We start from the raw sequence: 18,383 nt of genomic DNA, 5'->3' as shown, positions 1-18,383 counted from the left end.
TACCTTCAGGAATACCAGTACTCTAAGGTAGAAACAATATTTATCACTGTATCACCAGTTTCTAGCATATGAGGCATGCAAGGATCTGGTGCCTGAGGCTGATGCCACATAAGGATATGTTACCTATAACAATGAGGTCAATAGGTAAGATTTTACATTCCCACTGTGTTAGAAACTGAGTGATGGCAGTATTCAATTATCAATTCATCAAAAGACAGAAAAGGAGTTCCCCCTGTAGCACAGCAGGTTAAGGATCTGGTGCTATGTGGCAGCACGGGTTCTATCCCAGCTCCGTACAGTGGGTTAAGAATCCGATGTTGCACCCAAATGTCCATCGACAGATGATTGGATTCGGAAGATGTGGTATATATACACAATGGAATACTACTCAGCCATAAAAAAGGATTACATAATGCCATTTGCAGCAACATGGATGGAACTAGAGAATCTCATACTGAGTGAAATGAGCCAGAAAGACAAAGACAAATACCATATGATATCACTTATAACTGGAATCTAATATCCAGCACAAATGAACATCTCCTTAGAAAAGAAAATCATGGACTTGGAGAAAAGACTTGTGGCTGCCTGATGGGAGAGGGAGGGAGTGGGAGGGATCGGGAGCTTGGGCTTATCAGACACAACTTAGAATAGATTTACAATGAGATCCTGCTGAATAGGAGCTTGGGCTTATCAGACACAACTTAGAATAGATTTACAAGGAGATCCTGCTGAATAGCATTGAGAACTATGTCTAGATACTCATGTTGCAACAGAAGAAAGGGTGGGGGAAAAATGCAATTGTAATGTATACATGTAAGGATAACCTGACCCCCTTGCTGTACAGTGGGAAAATAAAAAAATAAATAAATAAATAATAAAAAAAAAGAATCCGATGTTGCCACAGCTGTAGCGGCAGAGGTTGCAGCTGTGGCTCAGATTCGATCCCTGGCCTGGGAACTCCCATATGCCAGAGGTGCAGCCATTAAAAAAGAAAGAAAAGAAAGAAAAAAAAAGTGTGTTAAACAAGAAAAAAATAAGTCTACTTATGTCATAAACTAGAAGTAAAAGAGTTTAGCTCATTTATAAAAGCTTATCAGATTTGATATAAAATAAAATACAAAATTCAACTAAAGCTGCTTATAGGAAAGACTAAAAATAAATGAAAAAATATTTTGGCAAACACCAACACAAAAAAGATGATATAGCAATCTTACTATGAGACAAAACAATATCATGGCAACATTAATAGGTATGTAGAGGTACGGAATACAGTAATAAAAGTATAAATAAACTAAGAAAATATATCAAAACTTTATACACACCTCACTCTTATTATAAATAAGGCAAAACTAATTATAAGAAAAAAATCAATCTTCAACTACTGCATGAACCTCTAATTTACTTATATTAAAAACTGATAAATCAGGAGTTCCTATTGCAGATCAGTAGATTAAGGACCTGATGTTATCTCTGAGAGGATGCAGGGTGGATCCCTGGCCTCCCTCAGGGGGTTAGGGATCTGGAGTTGCTACAAGGTACAACGTAGGTCACAGATGTAGCTCGGATCTGGTGGCTGTGGCATAGGCCTCTGGTGCAGCTCTGATTTGACCCTTGGCCTGGGAATGTCTATATGCCACAGGTGCAGCCATTTAAAAAAGAAAAAAGATAAATCAGAAATAAGTAAGGTTATAGAATACCTGATCCACAAAAATAATAAATTTAATCTATTATTATGTATCTATAGAGAGCCCGTTACTAAACAAAAAAAATAAGGATGTAATTATTTTCAAGTACACATGAAACATTTTAAAAACTGATCTTGTACTAAAGAGTCACAAAGGAAGACACAAAAAAATTTCAAAGAACTTATATCAAAGACCACCTTCTTTGACCACAATATAATGTTGAAACCACCAATGAAACAGCTTTTAAATGTTTGGAAACTTAAGAACAGGCTCCTAGACAAAAAAATGTAAAATAATAATAGAAATGATAAAATAGGATCCAAGCAACAAAAAAAGCATTATGCTATCAAAATGCGGAACTCAGCTTATAGCTTTAATGAGTTTGTAACAAAAATATAAGACTAAATATGCTTAACTAATGTATTTTCCATCAAAAGACTGGGAAAAAGAGAATAAACTTCAAGAAAGCATATTACTCGTGTTTTTAAATTTTCTATATTTTATAATGCTCTGACGTGGCAGGGCCCTTCAGACCCAGGGAAGGACTGTCCTCCCAGGATTACCTAATCCCCAGAGATAGCAAATAATAAGCCTAACAGCACATCCTTGATGTACAATCAACAAATCGCCCATATCCCCAACCATTTCCAAAAAAATTCTTGCATACCAAGCCAATATTCTCCCTGCCCTAAATTACCTCAGGGCCACTATTTGAGACAACTAAAGACCACCCCCTATCACCCAGAGCTATAAATTAATAAATTACTCACACTATCCAATCCCAAACTCACTCACATTTGCCTACCCTGCCTCACCCACTCCTTTGCACAGAAACCACAACAAAGGCTCTGGTCCATACTTTCCCCTTGCTCTCTTTGCCTGGCATGGTGTCACTCCTGTTTCTAATGAACTTCTTCCTTCATGACAGTCATTTCCAAGTCTGTGTGGTTCTACCTGATTACATCAAATCCTGGGTACATTTCAAGACACTAAAGGAAATAAAGAGCAGAATTAACAAAATGGAAAGTCAGGAAAAAAAAAAAATCCCAGAGAAGTTTCTCAAACTTAAGAATCGAAAAGCACAACCTATAAAAGAAAAAAATAATAAATATGGAAAAGATTGACAAATGAGTACATTAAATCCTCTGCTTTCCTTAAAATCAGTTCTGAGAATTCACATAAAAAGTTCACTGATTTCAAGTGTAGAATTTAATGAATCTTGACAAATTTATAAAATTGCATAACCAAGCATCACAATCAAGATCTAAAATATTTTCATCACCCCAACCACGTGCCCCTTAACAGTCATTCCTTTAACTAATGGGCTTTCTGTCCCTATAGTTTGCCTTTTCTTGAATTCCTCATAAATGGAATCATATAGTTGACCACATTAAATTTAGAACTTCTGTTCATCAGATCCCCATTATTAAAAATACTGACTTACTTTTAAAATGTTCTAAAAAAGCCTAAGACAAAATTCTAACAAGATTATGGTCACTGCAGAATACAAACAGCAATTTATCAGACATAGAGCTTAACAGGTGGCACAACAGGTGGAGTTGGGATCCTTACATTCTGGGAGGGAGCAGAATTTACACTTCACTCTAAAAATGGGATTGCCTTCCCTGCCCCAAGTGCCCCTCAACATTTATAGTACCTCTGCCCAGTACCACCACCCAGTGGCTTCAAAATGTTTGCTTGGAGTTTCTGTCATGGCTCAGTGATTAACGAATCTGACTAGGAACAATGAGGTTGTAGGTTTGATCCTTGGCCTTACTCAGTGGGTTAAGGATCTGGCGTTGCTGTGAGCTGTGGTGTAGGTCGCACACACAGCTCAGAGCCCACTTTGCTATGGCTGTGGTGTAGGCCAGCAGCTGTAGCTCTGATTTGACCCCTAGCCTGGGAACCGCCAAACGCCAAGGGCACAGGCCTAAAAAGACAAAAGACCAAAAAAAAAAAAAAAAAAAAAAAGTTGCTTTACCAAAATCAGATCCACCTTATTAACATTATCTCAAAGGACCAATTTAATGGTGAAGGAGAAATAACAATAAGCATTTGACCATGGCCTCCACTGGTCCTAACACACATCACACCACCAGGAAACTGCCAGCCTAAGAGAATGATGGAATGGCATTTTAAAGGCTGAGCTCAACAGTCACTCACTCTGTTGGTCTTCCAGGAATGCAATATATGCACTGAGCCAATAACTCTGGTGTTATATCCCAGATATTATCTAGGATGCATGAGTTCAGAAACCAAAAGGTAAAATCTGGACTGACTTTTTTCACCATCAACCCCAGTAACTCAGCTATGGAATCTGGGTTTCCTATGCCCACAGTTTAAAACCTCTCCTATATTAGAGGTCCTGAAAGTTAATGCTCTACCAGCAGATACAATAAGGGTTTTACTAAACCTAAAAGCTACAACCATGTAAGTCAATGGAATAGAGGGTTCCAGAGCAGGGAGGCATCAAGCACCCCCTTGATGCAGGGGCTTTGCACATGTGTTCTCTGTTGGAATGTTCTTCCCCACTTCTTTATCTGCTTAATTTCAACTTATCCATCCAGTCTCTAATTAAGTGGAATTCCCTCAGAGAAACCTTCCCCAGCCAACTGTTAGGCCTAAATTAGTCTTTCTCTCCCTTTACGTGCTCTAGGAGTCCTGAAAGTTTCCTATACAACACTTGCCACAATTGTGTTGGTTGGAATGTGACTAATGCAAATGTAATTGTACTAAATGAAACGTAATTAAATAAATGAGTGTTTTTTTGAAAAAAGCTACAACCACCACCTGGGCACTTTGGGCTCCTCATGCTGATAAGGCTAGTAGAAAAAATAAATAAATATACTAGCAATGATTACTAGTTCTCATTAGGAGTTGTTGTACATACACAGTGTAGGGAGGGAGCAGTCTGTCTGACACTCAGGAGGTTTTCTATGTTTGGTACTAATAAAGGAAACAGAGAGTTGCAGCAACCATGGTCCAAAAAGGGCGAGGCAACTAAGGGCACAAGTCCCTCAGGGATGAAAGTTTAGAGGTCATAGGCAACCTAGAGAAGGTGAACTGCTGGGAAGCCTAGAATGGGAGGTGAAAGAGAAAAATAATGAATATTAAACCCTTCCTTAAGAGCAGGTGCAAAAGCAGGTAGTACCAGCTTGCACCACCAATCCTTTTAAAATTTCTGTTGAAGAGACTGCAGTGACTGGGCGAAGGATTAGAACCAATGCAGGGTCCAAACATCTGAGAAGAGAAAGAGGTACATTTGTGATAATTTGCTACAAAGCAAAAACCTTAAATAGCTAGAATCAAAGGAGAGGCTGGCAGCAAGATGCAGATTCTATCAGAAATCTCTTATACTTGTCTTCATGCTATCCAACTCTCCTTTGATTCTGGCTATATCAGTTTCCTAATGCTGTGTAACAAACCGCCACAAATTTAGTGGCTTAAAACTATACAAACTTGTTATCTTAAAGTTCTGAAGATAAGTCCAAAACAGGTTTTACAGAGCTAAACCAAAGCCTGCATTCCCTCAGGAGGTTCTAGGGGAAAATTCACTCCTTGTCCATTACAGCTTCTGGAAGCTGCCCGCATTCCCTGGCTTTTAGCCAGATCATCATGATTTGTGTTTCCATTGTCACATCTCTTTCTAAAACTGACATTCCCACCTCCCTCTTATAAGTCTCCTTGTGATTATAATGGGCTCACCAAGATAATCCAGAAAAATCAAACCATTTCGAGTTCCTTCTTCCAAGCAAGGTAACAGATTCACAAGTTTAGAAGGTTAGGATGTAGATACCTTGGGAGACTGTTATTCTGCCTACCACACTAGTCATAAGCCAAGGCTAATATTTTCAAGCAGTTTTTGGCTTACTTCCCCCACAATAATAACTATAATTCATTTGCCTTCTGTCCTAGAAGCTCTTTAAAGCCATGAAGTGAGACACCAGTGGGAACTCATTAGGCAGACTCTTGTGTGCAGTCCTATGGTGGGGGGGTGGGTAGGAAGAAAGAATTTACCCCTGACTGAGGCAACCATCAACTGAAGGAGAACAAGAACAGATGATACAGTTTACTCCTGTCCACCGCTGAACAGGCAATTTGAGAAGCATCCAGATCCTCAGAAGTTCCCATTGGGATTGAACCTTAATTGCCACAGCACTGAGTAACTCAAAAACACACTCTGGTATTGCCTTTTCTTCTTTTATTTCATTCACTCTGGTCCCTTGCTCTTGTTCCCTAGGATCATCTGCCATTACCTAAACACGACTCCCTGCTTTTAGACTGTACTTTGGGGGAAAGCATAGTGAGGAGACCTAGTTAACACAATCAGGTAGAGTTTGACAAAGAAATGGGAAACACAATTTAATAAAGTGAAACCTAGACACAAAGGGGGGTGTCTAATAACAACTTTGTCAAATTGTTACAGAATACAAGTCCGTGTACCTGACACACAGTGAGGCCAAACAATACCAAAATGTCAGAGTTTGGAGCAGAGAAAGGTTTACTGCAGGGTAAGGGGACAGGTGGCTCATGCCTTAAAAACTTAACTCCTCAAAGGCTTTCAGCAAAGCCCTATTATAGCATGGTTAGTTGTTGTAAACTTGGTGTTAGAGCCTTCATTCTTGCAGCTGTCCACATAGATAACTTTGGGAGACTCACTGGTCAGGTCACAATATTCTTGTAAACCTCCATCAAAACAAATGTTACGAGTTCCCACTGCAGCTCAATGGGATTGGTAGTGTCTCTGCAGCACCAGGACACAGGGTTCATTCCTGGCCCAGCGCAGTGGGTTAAAGGATATGGCATTGCTACAGCTTTGGCATAGGATGCAATTGTGGCTCAGGTCTGATCCCTGGCCCAGGAACTCCATGAGCTGCAGGGCAGCCAAAAAAGAAAAAGAAAAAAATAAATTGAAAATTTTGAAAAAAAAATTTTTTTAATGTTATTCTCTGGGAATTCCCATCGTGGCACCGTGGTTAGTGAATCCAACTAGGAACCACAAGGTTGCAGGTTCGACCCCTGGCCTTGCTCGGTGGATTAAGCATCTGGCGTTGCCGTGAGCTGTGGTGTAGGCTGCAGACACGGCTCGGATCCCACATTGCTGTGGCTCTGGCGTAGGCCGGTGGCTACAGCTCTGATTAGACCCCTAGCCTGGGAACCTCCACATGCCACAGGTGCAGCCCTAGAAAAGACAAAAAAAAAAAAAAAAAAAAAAAGGTTATTCTCTGTTCTTCAACTTTTTATCTAAAGGTGTAAATTCTGCCTCCATGTCTCCTTGTGGCTTTTAATACTTAACAAATCCCATAAGCAAAGTGACATCATTACCCCTCATCTTACTTGTTCATGGTTCTAAGAATTGACTTTCACTCTCTAAGATCTAGGCCCTGGTTAAAAGGTGGGCCTAGGTCTCTGCCCAGCTGTCGTCACTGAGAGAGCAAGTTGGCTCTCATGCTTCTCAGGTCGCACCAATGGCAGCCAGTCCTATGGATAGCAACCCAGGGAGGCTGCTGCCACCATTAGGTCACAGAGGTGGAATCTGGGCCCAGCCAGGAGATAGCTGCAGTGAGGGCTCCCAAGCTCTACAAGACACAGCCCTCGGCCTGTCCCAGGGCCTCCCAGATCATTCACCAGCTCAAGGCCAGAGGACTTAAACGGTCAGTCTGCTTCTCACCACACTCCCTGCCACTAGGAGACGCAAAGCAGGACCTTTGACAGCCCTTCGCTAATGGTCGGCTATGCGCAGAAAATCTCTTAACTTCACTGTTTTTAATCAACTATAAATGAATGGTCTGACTTCCATGATTCTCTACAGTTCCATTCAGCTCTAAACTTTTATGACACAACAAACATTATTACGGACTAATGAAAGGGGCAGCAAAAAGGCAGAGTTGTGAGATTATAACCAAAAAGGCCAGCTAAGGAAACTGCTGAAATAAGCCAGTCAGAAGGCATCTTTAGGTAGGTTTACTCCTAGGTATTTTATTCTTTTGGATGCAATGGTAAGCGGAATTGCTCCCCTAACTTCTCTTTCTGATCTTTCATTGTTAGTATATAGAAAGGCCATCAATTTCTGTGTATTAATTTTGTATCTTGCGACTTTGCCAAATTCATGGATGAGCTCTAACAGTTTTCTGGTCGAGTCTTTAGGATTCTCTAGGTATAGTATCATGTCATCTGCAAATAGTAATAGTTTTACTTCTTCGTTTCCAATTTGGTTTCCTTTTATTTCTTTTACTTCTCTGATTGCTGTGGCTAGGACTTCCAAAACTATGTTGAAGAGTCGTGGAGAGAGCAGACATCCTTGTCTTGTTCCTGATCTCAGCGGGAATTCTTTCAGCTTTTCACCATTGAGAATGATGTTCGCTGTGGGTTTGTCATACATGGCCTTTATTATGTTGAGGTAGGTTCCCTCTATGCCCACTTTCTGAAGGGTTTTTAAATCAGAAATGGGTGTTGCATTTTGTCAAAGGCTTTTTATGTGTCTATTGAGGGGATCATATGGTTTTTAGTCTTCAGTTTGTTAATGTGGTGTATCACATTGATTGATTTGTGGATATTGAAGAAACCCTGCATCCCTAGGATAAATCCCACTTGATCATGATGTACAATCCTTTTAATGTATTGTTGGATTCGGCTGGCTAGTATTTTGTTGAGGATTTATTCATCTATGTTCATCAGTGAAATTGGCCTGTAGTTTTCTTTTTTTGTGGCATTTTTGTCTGGTTTTGATATCAGGGTGATGGTGGTCTCATAGAATGAGTTTGGGAGTATCCCTTCCTCTGCAATTTTTTGGAATAGTTTCAGAAGGATAGGTATTAGCTCTTCTCTAAATGTTTAATAGAATTTGGCTGTGAAGCCAGAGGTAATATAGTATGGATGCAAAAGGCAATGGAGAAACTGGAACCCTCATTCACTGCTGGTGGGAATGTAAAATTGTACAGTCACTTTGGAAAAGTCTGGCAATTCCTCAAAAGGTTAAACATAGTTACCATACAACCCGGACTTCAAAAGAAATTAAAACGTATATTCACGTAAAAATGTATAAAATGAAGTTACACCATATACTAAAAGAACTCAAAATGGATTAAAGACCTCAGTAGACAAGTTAAAACTATAAAATTCCTAGAATAAAATGGGGCAAAACTTCACATTAGATTTGGCAATAATTCACTGGATCTTACACCAAAAGCACAGGCAACAAATGAAAAAACAAACTGGACATCATCAAAATTAAACTCTTTTGTGCATCAAAGGACACTATCATAGAATGGGAGATAAGATTTGCAAGTCACATATTTGATAAAGAATTGATATCCAGAATACATAAAGAACTCTTACAATTCAACAAAAACAGACTAACCCAATTAAAAAATGGGCAAATAATTTGAATAGATATTTCTCCAGGGAAGACATACAAATGGCCAACAAACATAAGAAAAAACGCTTAACATCACTAATCATTAAGAAAATGCGGAGTTCCCGTCGTGGCGCAGTGGTTAACGAATCCGACTAGGAACCATGAGGTTGCGGGTTCGGTCCCTGCCCTTGCTCAGTGGGTTAACGATCCGGCGTTGCCGTGAGCTGTGGTGTAGGTCGCAGACGCGGCTCGGATCCTGCGTTGCTGTGCTTCTGGCGTAGGCCAGTGGCTACAGCTCCGATTCAACCCCTAGCCTGGGAACCTCCATATGCCGCGGGAGCGGCCCAAGGAATAGCAACAACAACAACAACAACAACAACAAAAAAAAAAAAAAAAAAAAAAAAAAAAAAGACAAAAAAAAAAAAAAAAAAGAAAAAAAAAGAAAATGCAAATCAAAACCATGAGACAACACCTCACACTCATTAGGATGGTTAATCCTTTAAAAAAAAAAAAAAAGAAAATAACAAGTGTTAGTGAAGACCTAGAGGAATTAGAAACCTTGAGCATTACTGGCAGAATTGTGAAATGGTGCATCATCTTTGGAAAACACTTCAGGGTTCCCCAAAAAATTAAAAACATAATCAAGCAATTCTACTTCTGTGTATACACACAAAAGAAATGAAAGCAGTGTCTTGGATACCCTGCACATCCCTATTCACTGCAGCATTATTCCCAAAAACCAAAAAGTGGAAGCAACGTGTGTCCATCTACAGATTAATGGGTAAGTAAAATGTGATATACACAATCAATGGAATATTACCAGCCTAAAAAGGACGTGCTACAGGAGTTGTGGCACAACCGGATCAGTGGCGTCTTGGGAGCGCTGGGACACAGGTTCAATCTCCTGGCACAGTGGGTTAAGGATCTGGCATTGCCACAGCTGCAGTTCTGGCTGCAGCTGTAGCTCGGATCTGATCTGCAGCTCCAATGGAACCCCATGTGCCACACGGCAGCCAAAAAAAAAAAGGACATACTACAATGTCATTATGCTAAGTGAAATACGCCAATCACAAAAGGACAAATATTGTATGGTTCTCATAAATAAAGTTCCTAGAGAGAAATATACAGAAACTCAAAGTAAAATGGTGGTTTCTAGGGGCTGGGAGATGGGAGAATAAAAAATTAGTGTTTAATGGACACAAAATTTTAGTTGAAGAAGTTGAAAAATTTCTGGAAATAGCTGGTAGTTATGATTGCACAATGTGAATATATTTAAAGCCACAGAACTATATACTTAAAAATGGTCAAAATGACAAATATTACGTTATACATACTTCACCACAATAAAAAAAAATTTATACATAAATGTTCATAACAGTATTGTTCAAAATAGTAAAAAGGGAGAAACAACCCAAATGTCCATCAACTGATGAATGAATAAATTTGGTATATTCATACAATGGAATATTATAAATATCCATTATATGAATAAGGCAGTAATAACAATAAAGCACTAATGAATAACACATGCAACAATGATGTACTAATATATGCTACAACATGGGTAAAACTTAAAAACATTATGCTAAGTAAAAAGAGCCAGCGACAGGAGTTCCTGTCGTGGCACAGTGGTTAACGAATCCGACTAGGAACCATGAAGTTGAGGGTTCGATCCTTGGCCTTGCTCAGTGGGTTAAGGATCTGGTGTTGCCGTGAGCTGTGGTGTAGGTTGCAGACGCGGCTCGGACCCCGTGTTGCTGTGGCTCTGGCGTAGGCTGGCATCTACAGCTCCGATTAGACCCCTAGCGTGGGAACCTCCATATGCCACAGGTGCGGGCCTAGAAAAGGCAAAAAGACAAAAAAAAAAAAAAAAAAGAGCCAGCCCCAAAGGATCACATACTACATGACTCCCAATTGTGTGAAATGTCCAGAATGAACAAATCTAGAGAGACAGGAAGTCGATTAATGGCTGTCTGGGAGGATGGGGGTAGGGGAGATCAGACAGTGACAACTAACAGGAGTGGGGTGTCTTCTGGAGGTGGTGTTCTATGCGGTAATAGCTGCAAAACTGTGAAATTAGTACTTTCATCTCAAGGTATTTTTAAATTTTCTCTTTGATTTCACTGTTGACCCACTGGATTTTTTAGTAGCACATTGTTTAGTCTCCATGTAATCATTTTTTTCTCCTTTCTCCTTCTGTGGTTGATTTCAGAATTGAATATTTTAATGAGTGAACTGTATGTGAATTATAAAAAAATTAGTACAGTACAAGCTATATAACCATCCTTTTCTGCTCTATGCTTCTACCTAATTTAAAAATTCCACCAACAACTGTGTAGAAATATAAATTCAATGATAATTATATCTGAATTTTATAATAAGGAAATTATATCCATTCCAGTAGCAAATATCCTAAAAGTCACCAATTACATGTCACCGGCAAAGCAATTTCCAACTGCTGATTCACTACAAGTTGAAACCCAAGGCAAAGGAAAAGATAAACTTTAGAAGCTCTATTCATCAATTATCTCTCAGCTTTTTTTTCTCTTCCTCTCCTTCATCTGCAAACACTTCTTTCCTTACCTACCTGTATTTTTACCTTACCCTTTATTCCAAACTACTACTTTTACTTATAGACTGCTATTGATCATGAGAAGACAACAATCATTTACTTTCTCCCATTATAATACATGTCAAGATAGAAGGAAAAAAAAAAAAAAAAAAGACTGGTCATGCAACCTATGGGACAACTAAACTAACTTGCCAAAGTTTCCTAAGCAAAAAGAATATAATGAAAAGCAATGCAGGAAAGCTCCCATTTTCCCTTATGTTAATAGCTCTCTTGATTATCTACAAAAATGAACTGGAATTTCTCCTTTTCTCCATAGTGGTAAGTTATAACCAACTTCTACTACCAAAATCAAAAGTTCCAAGAAGTTAGTACAATTTGACATATTAAACTATGTTTCCATTTAAAATATACCTTCATTTCCTTTCAGTGTTAAATACGAATTTAATCTCAACCCATTTTAAAGGGATGGTGCCTTTCAAAGGAGCACCTGCATTATAAATGCTTCCGGAATAAGATTCAGTGAAAGGATGTGGTTAAGAAGCATAAACAGATGAACTATCATTGTACTGCTATGATTCTGTATATTTTCAGATCAGAAAATTCCTACTAAAAACACTCCAAAATAAAGTCATAGTTTTATCTCCACATATAGGCTTTTAGTACAACTCTAACTTATTGTAAAATTTAAAAAGAACGTATCTTGGAGTTCCCGTCGTGGCACAGTGGTTAACGAATCAGACTAGGAACCATGAGGTTGCGGGTTCGGTCCCTGCCCTTGCTCAGTGGGTTAAGGATCTGGCGTTGCTGTGAGCTGTGGTGTAGGTTGCAGACGCGGCTCGGATCCCGTGTTGCTGTGGCTCTGGCGTAGGCCGGTGGCTACAGCTCCGATTCAACCCCTAGCCTGGGAACCTCCATATGCCGCGGGAGCAGCCCAAGAAATAGCAACAACAACAACAACAAAAAAAAGACAAAAGACCAAAAAAAATAAAATAAAATAAAATAAAAAGAACGTATCTCTAAAGAAAAAATGCTACAGCAATGCTAGAAGCCTTTTGTCTTTCTACAACTCCTTAAAAAGCCTCCTTGATGCTTTACTATATTTTCACTGTACTTCACTCCAAAATATTTACTGCATACTTGTTGTACAGACCAAATACACTAAGTGCTTTTAATATAGTATGTTGATTATTAACATAACAACCTTATGAAGCAGATATTAATATGAACATTTTATAACCTTCCAGGAAGGTAATATTTCAGAAACTTCAAATGCCTATCACAAAGAATAGCCACACTACCAGCAGTCAAACTCAACCTCCCTCTTTTCTGAAACTCTGGTTTTCTTATCCCTGTATTAAATTGGCTCTCCTTCTCCCTCTCTACCTACTCCTGATTTCCTTACATAGCTTCTCCTTTTAATTCCCTCGCTCTTCTCAAAAATACACCCTCTTTCTCAGTAGATTACCCATTTTTATGGCTTCATCTTATCATCTTGGCCAGTTGATTTTCAAATCTATAATCCCAATTGTGTTCTCTAATCCAAGCTACTGTTTCTCAATATTTCTACTCGAAAGTCTTGCTATCACTTCAAACTCAACATGCATCAATTCCAATTCATCATTATCTCTGAAACTCGACCTCTTCTATCCTCTTTACTCATCTATTAATTAGAAGCCACAATCATCCCCTTTACTAAGACTCCTTCCTTCAGTCACACAGCAATTTGGGTTGGTTTTTCCTTTATCTTTTGTCCATCATTTTCTGTTCCATTGACACTGCCACCACTAAAACCCAGGCCCTCAGTAATTCACCTAAACTGCCATAAGTCTTAGCTATAATTCACTCCAGTCTCTCCATGCTAATCTGTTCTGAATATTAGTCATTCATTCATACAACATATTTACTGAATGACTAGAGTATGCTAAGCAGTGGCTGGGTGCTGCATGGATGTAACAGTGAGAAACATCTCTTCCTAGTAGAGGATACACGTAAAGCAAATAAATTTTTTCAAATAAAATAATTATAGATTGTGATAAATGCTGTGATATAAACATAGTGCTATCATAAAGGACAAAGAATAGGAGGCCAATTTTTGTTAGGGATTTTAATTAGAGATATGTATTTTAAGCTGATGCTTGAAAATGAAAAGGAGGCAGTGGTGTAAATATTTAAAGCAGAGTGCTCCAAGAAAAGGAAACTGCAAAACATATAGGTTTTAGCAGGAAAAAATATTTGGCATGTTTGGGAAATGACCTAGTCTAATGTGACTTGAGAATAAAAAGGGGGAGTATTACAAAATAAGGTTGGACTAGACATAGGCTAATTTTATTCTATGGGTAATAAGTCGTTTTAAGAGTTTTAAGTGGGGGAGTTCTGATCTAATATACATTGTGACAGACTGCTAGTGCTCATTAACATCTGTGTTCTCACTTTCATTAGCACACTTCTATACTACATTTCCCAGCCACCTCTGTAGTTAGATGGGATCATGTAACTCAGTTCTGACCCCAGTGGAATGTGAGTGAAAGTGATATATCACTTCTAGAGTGGGCCATAAAATCTTCTTCCATATATTTGTTTCTCTCAAGGCAACCTCAAAAGTCATATTGTGATGACAGCGATAACTTAAAAAAATAGAGAAGTCTGTGTCCCTGAATTATTACATGGAGCAGAGGTATTCCCACTCCAACGCCATCACATATACAATACACTGATAAGAGAAAGTAAATAAACTTCCATTGTGTTAGGCCTCTGAGATTTGTTGCTTATTAGAACTGTTAGCACATCATGACTAATACAGAAATCTTAAAAACCTTTCTTTGCTGTGTGAAGCATTAGATAAAAAGAAAGAATAGAAATTCAAAGACCAGTTAAGACTCAACAACAATAACAAAAAAAATTAAAAATACAGGACTTAAATATACATTTCTCCTAAGATATACAAATAACTAAGAGGCATATGAAAGGATGCTCAGTATCACTCATCATTAGGAAAATCAAAATCAAAATCACAATTAGATACCACCTCACATCCATTAGGTTAGCCACTATCAAGAAAGGAGCAAAAGAAGGAAGGGAGGCAGGGAGGGAGGGAGATAAGGAAGAAGGAATGATAGTTCCTTAAAATAAAGTATGGCAGGTCCTCAAAAAATCATTACCATCTGGTTCAGCAATTTCTGAAAGCAGAGACTTGAATGGATATTGGTATATCCACATTCATAGCAGCATTACTCATAACAGCAAAGAGTGGAAGCAACCCTAAGTGTCCATCAACAGATGAATGGGTAAAAAAAATGTAGTATATATATTCAATATATATTACCAGCCTTATAAAGGAAGGAAATTTTGCACATACAACAACAGGGATGAGCCCCGAAGACATTATGTTAAGTGAAATAAAGCAGTCATAAAAAGACAAACAACAATGATTCCACTTACATAAGGTATCTAGAGCATAGAGCATACAAATTCACAGAATCAGAAAGTAAGATGGTAGCTGCCAGGGGCTAGGGGAATGGGAGAATGGGGAGTTCTTTAATGAGTTCAAAGTTTCAGTTTTGCAAGATAAGTAGTTCTGGAGATAGCCTGCACAACAGTGTGAACATACTTAACAATACTGAACTATATACACTTAAAAATGGTTAGGATGGTAAATTTTATGTGTGCTTTACCACAAATTTTTAAAAAGACCAGTTAATACGAATGTGAATCGTTATACTGTATACCTGAAACTAATAAAATATTATATGTCAATCATATCTCAAATAAATAAATGACAAGAGTCCAAGTGAAAAGATGAAGGTATCTTGGTAGCCTGGACTTGAGTTGTATGGTGGCTATGTAGATAAAGAATAGAAGAATTCAAAATGCATTTGGAGTTAGAACAGCAGGATGGATGAAAAATGTGGGAGGTAAAGAAAGGAATCAAGTTTGACACTTGGCTTTTAACTACTGGGTGAATGGCAATACCATGTAATGAAATCAGAAAGATTGAGTAAAGGACTAATGGAGCAGATGGGGAAAGGATGCAGTTTAAAAGTAGGGGAATTAAGAATTTGTTTTGTTTGTTTTAAATTCAAAATACCTATGAGATATACAAGTGGCAATATCAGGGATACAGCTTGATATAGGCGGCATATTGTATTTTCCAAAGATGGCTGAAACCTGTCTTCAATACTGCATGCTTTTATTGTGTGATTTATTTTAAGTTAATGAATTTTATTACATTTATAGGTGTACAACAATCATCAAAATCAAATTTTACAGCATTTCCATCCCAAACCATCAGTGCATCCCCCACTCCCCAACCCGTCTCATTTGGAAACCATAAGTTTTTCAAAGTCTGTGAGTCAGTATCTGTTCTGTAAAGAAGTTCACTGTGTCCTCTTTTTAGATTCCACATGTAAGTGATAGCATTTGATGTTGGTTCTGTCTGACTGACTTCACTTAGTATGATAATTTCTAGGTCCATCCATGTTGCTGCAAATGCTGTTATTTCTTTCCTTTTAATGGCTGAGTAATATTCCAATGTGTATATGTACCACCTCTTCTTTATCCACTTCTCTGTCGATGGACATTTAGGTTATTTCCATGTCTTGGCTATTGCATATAGTACCGCGATGAACACTGGAGTACATGTGTCTTTTTTAGTCATGGTTTTCTCTGGATAGATGCCCCAGAGTGGGATTGCTGGATCAAATGGTAGTTCTATTTTTAGTATTCTGAGGAATCTCCATACTGTTTTTCACAGCAGTTGCACCAATTTACAATCCCACCAACAGTGTAATAGGGTTCCTTTTTCTCCACACTCTCTCTAGCATTTATTGTTTGTAGACTTTTTGATGATGGCCATTCTGGCTGGTGTAAGGTGGTACCTCACAGTGGTTTTGATTTGCATTTCTCTAGTAATGAATGATGCTGAACATCTCTTCATATGTTTTTTGGCCATCAGTATGTCTTCTTTGGAGAACTGTCTGTTTAGATCTTCTGCCCATTTTTGATGAGGTTGTTTGTTTTTTTGGTATTGAGCTATAGGAAGTGTTTATAAATTTTGGAGGTTAATCCCTTTTCATTCTCTTCAAAGACATTCCATGCTCTTGAATTGGAAGAGTCAATATTATCAAAATGACTATACTACCTAAGGCAATCTACAGATTCAATGCAATCCCTATCAAATTACGAAGGACATTTTTCACAGAACTAGGACAAAATATTTTAAAGTTTGTTTGGAAGCACAAAAGACCCAGAATAGCCAAAGATATCCTGAAAAAGAAAAATGGAGCTAGAGGAATCAGGCTCCCTGGCTTCAGACTATACTACAAAGCAACGGTCATCAAAACTGTACAGTACTGCCACAAAGACAGAAATACAGATCAGTGGAACAGGATAGAAAGCCCAGAATTAAACCCACACACCTACAGCGAACTCATCTATGACAAAGGAGGCAAGAACATACAATGGAGAAAAGACAGCCTGTTCAATAAGTGGTGCTAGGAAAACTGAACAGCCACATGTAAAAGAATGAAATTAGAACACTTCCTAACACTGTACACAAAAATAAACTCAAGATGGATTAAAGACCTAGATATAAGACCAGATATTATAAAACTCTTAGAAAAAAACATAGGCCAAACACTCTCCAACATAAACAACAGCAACATCCTCTCAGATCCACCTCTTAGAGTAATGACAATAAAAAAATATAAACAAATGGGACTTAATTACACTTAAAAGTTTCTGCACAGCAAGGGAAACCTAAACAAAACAAAAAGAATGGGAGAAAATATTTCCAAATGAAGAGACTTATTATGTGATTTAGATGCCAACTCCTGCTCTTTTTTTTTTTTTTAAAGGGACGCATCTGCAGCATAGGGGTCTAATCGGAGCTGTAGCTGCTGGTCTATGCCACAGCCACAGCAATGCCATATTCAAGACACATCTATGACCTACACCACAGCTCACAGCAACACCAGATCCTTAACCCACTGAGCAAGATCAGGAATCGAACCGGCATCCTCATGGATGCTAGTCAGATTTGTTCCCACTGAGCCACGATGGGAACTCCTAGATGCCACTTCTTAGTGGGCAGTCAATTTCCCTTCCCTTGAATATGGATCTGTGTTAGGTTTATTACTCTGCAGAAGTCAAGCTATTCTATTTCCAAGGTTGTCATAAAAGGTCTACAGCTTCTGCTGGACACTCTAAAGATGCTTATTCTTAGAGCCTGGCCATCACGCTGTGATGAAGCCCAAGTAGTCTATGTAAACATATGCAAGGAGAGGAACCAAGGCCCTCAACCCATAGCCAGTCAAGGAGCTCCCAGTCAACTGCTAACAACTTGTTAGCAATATGAACTGGCCAACCTAGATGACAGCACACAGAACAGAGACAAGCCACCTCCACACAAGTCCTATCCAAATGCAGATCTATGAGCAAAAGGAAAATAATTATTGCTTTAAATCACTCAGTTCTGGAGTGATTTTTACACAGTAAGAGATAATGGATATAATCATACCTGCAACTCAGAGAGGTCTCACCTAAAGTCATAAATTTGTGAATCAACCACATATCATACTATTTAAAATCATAGGATTCAATGCGATAACCATGGGATCATAAACAAGAGAGAAATAATTCCAGAATGAAGCTCTAAACTCCAATATAAAAAAAAAATATTAGTAAATAAAAGACATCACTAATTCAACACCAAACTCTTCACCAATTGCCTAAATTAAGAGAAACAGACATCAGGTATTCTATTAGTTTC

At 38.4% G+C, this 18,383-nt stretch overlaps 1 protein-coding gene across 3 annotated transcripts in view; it reads right to left on the bottom strand.

Moving 5' to 3' along the window:
• Positions 1-18,383, bottom strand: part of NCK1 (NCK adaptor protein 1) — a 77,290-nt gene that overhangs the window by 44,748 nt on the left and 14,159 nt on the right. The window lies entirely within an intron of this gene.

This window comes from Sus scrofa, chromosome 13 (assembly GCF_000003025.6).
Source record: "Sus scrofa isolate TJ Tabasco breed Duroc chromosome 13, Sscrofa11.1, whole genome shotgun sequence".
Lineage (NCBI taxonomy): Eukaryota > Metazoa > Chordata > Mammalia > Artiodactyla > Suidae > Sus > Sus scrofa.
Note: the sequence above shows the minus strand (reverse complement) of the source record. Positions and strands in the feature narration are given on the sequence as shown.